This window comes from Coenobita brevimanus, chromosome 105 (assembly GCF_032717465.1).
Source record: "Coenobita brevimanus isolate Jiangsu-jjx chromosome 105, ASM3271746v2, whole genome shotgun sequence".
NCBI lineage: Eukaryota > Metazoa > Arthropoda > Malacostraca > Decapoda > Coenobitidae > Coenobita > Coenobita brevimanus.
Window position 1 is genome coordinate 23,518,375 of NC_137058.1, and position 2,190 is coordinate 23,520,564.

The following is a 2,190-nucleotide window of genomic DNA, read 5'->3' on the forward strand; positions in this document are numbered from 1 at the left end:
CCTTAAATGCAAGTAACCATGATCAGGAAACCGTCTGCTAACCCCTTGGAGTGCTGCCATCTACCTCAGGATACTAAGCTGGAGATAATTGAGCTACTAAGCTGGAGATAAGCTCAGAAATACATTCTTTCAAGGTGGACATTTGTTTTGGTGCCAAAATAGGTCTAGGACGATGTTTTTAGGGGCACTTTTTGAAGATTTTGTGACAATATTAATTTTTTCCATAAGGTCTTGTGTTGGTCGAAGATGTTTTTCGTCCTAGACGAGACCCTCACGCGAAAATATTACCAGTACTGTCTTAGATGCAAGGGTACTGTACTGTAATTATTCCAATTATGAAAACTGGGTTCACAGGTACCCAACAGATATTGGCTGCAGTTATTTGACTGCTTAAACATGTAGTGCCAGCAACAAATCAGATGCATGATTCACATCTGGCAAGGTAGGCGTAGGATGTGGAGGCCAAGGAGGTTGTAGCTAAATGGTGGTGGGGCTGCTACAGGATGTGATAGGAGAGAAGTTTCATTCATTCATTGCCAGACGCCATGTATCCCAGACGGGGTGGCCAGCGGCTTAGAGTTAATTGTTTTACAGGGAGAGGCACTAATCCTCCACCAACCCCATCTGACACGTAGGGATGCCAACAGCATCTGGTGTTTCCAGGCGGTCACCCATCCAAGTACTAACCAGACCCAACGTTGCTTAACTTCGCTGATCGGACGGGAAGCGGTGTACTCAACGTGGTATGGCAGTCCTCAAATGCATTAATGCTAGTGACCTGTGTTCATCATCTGCGACAACCTGTACTGAAGGAGGATGCCACACCAAGCTTGCTGAGAGGGGTTGTGGAGCACAATGGATGAAACTGATGATGGGACAGTGGTAGCGAGTACAGTTCTGGCATCAGGGAGTGTGTGTGTATTGTCTCATGAAATAGAAAGATGCATCTGAAATCAGATGAATGGTCCTAATCAACAAGCTGAGAGGTGTAGATGACATTCGTCGCTGGCCAGCTGACAGTATTAAGGCTACTGTGGAGGGCAGATAGGTTTATTGAGGGACTAGAGGCAGGAGTTAACCTCCTGTAATGTGGCCTTTCCCTCCTGAACCAAGGTGTGGAGAGAGGTAGCCTTACCATAAATTGGGCACAACTTGAAGACAACCCTGTGGTCTCCCCTACAAATACAGCAGCTGGGTGGATTAATGTAGTATGGGTGGAAACCACTGCACAATGGGCATCAGACCTTGCTCCTGTTGCCTTTTTGACTTGGCTGTGACTAAACAGGTGACAATTGTAGCATCACAAGAGGGAGATGTAGAGACTGACATAATAAAACACATGCCCAGAGGTGACCTTGAGGAGATGAGGGCCTAAAAAGCAGGCACATACCTTTACACCACAGGAGTCCTTACTGCCAGATTCTATCATATACTAACAGGAAACCAATACACTTCTAAAAGCATTGACACATTCCCCACCCAGAGGATGGACACAGGCCCTTAGTTCTGCAGTAGTCACATCCAAAGCAATGGGCACAATCCATCCATATGTAATGTCTGGTCCAGGTTAGTCAAGGCCTCCACAGGCAGGGTAACTGTTGCCACCACAATGGCTCCATCCTGATGAAGAGCATCAAAGCCCTGGCCTAGCACCTTCAGCTCAATTTCATAGCAATACGAAGGTAACTGAATTCTTAATACGGTACAGGTAGCCCTGGTGATAGTCCTCTGGTCATTTAAAACAGACAGTACATCTGCAGATTTCACAGTAAATGACATCTGACCATCTTCCTGAACGGTGACCAGTTCTTGCTTGTTTGTCAACTGGTTCACAGCTGCTAATGTGTCCTCCACACAGTCAGAAAACATGCACCTGACACCTGATCCACATGGAAATATGAGGTTTGTAGCTGGGTCCACGGAGCACTGGGCCATATCCATGTTGGCCTGAGTTATCAGAGTCCATCACCATGACACTATAGAGGTGGGGAGAGCTCAACAAATGTCCACACATGGTGAGAGCCCACAAGCATATCCTTTAGAATATAAGCTGCCTGGCCTTTGTTTAGCTACAAGCAATCGTTCTTCCTATTTACGCTGTTTGCATATTACAGGAGTGTGGCACTTACTGTGGAGTGCTCCATAATGTGTGTTATATGGGCCTATTTTACAGGCAAGTTAGGGCACATG

The 2,190-nt window shown here is 46.3% G+C and overlaps 1 non-coding gene across 1 annotated transcript; it reads right to left on the reverse strand.

The window, feature by feature from the left end:
* Positions 1 to 638: 638 nt before the first annotated feature.
* On the reverse strand, positions 639 to 757 carry LOC145416383 (5S ribosomal RNA). Its single transcript, XR_013900273.1, has one exon. It is a non-coding gene; the product is annotated as a 5S ribosomal RNA (ribosomal RNA).
* Between the last annotated feature and the right edge of the window lie 1,433 nt (positions 758 to 2,190).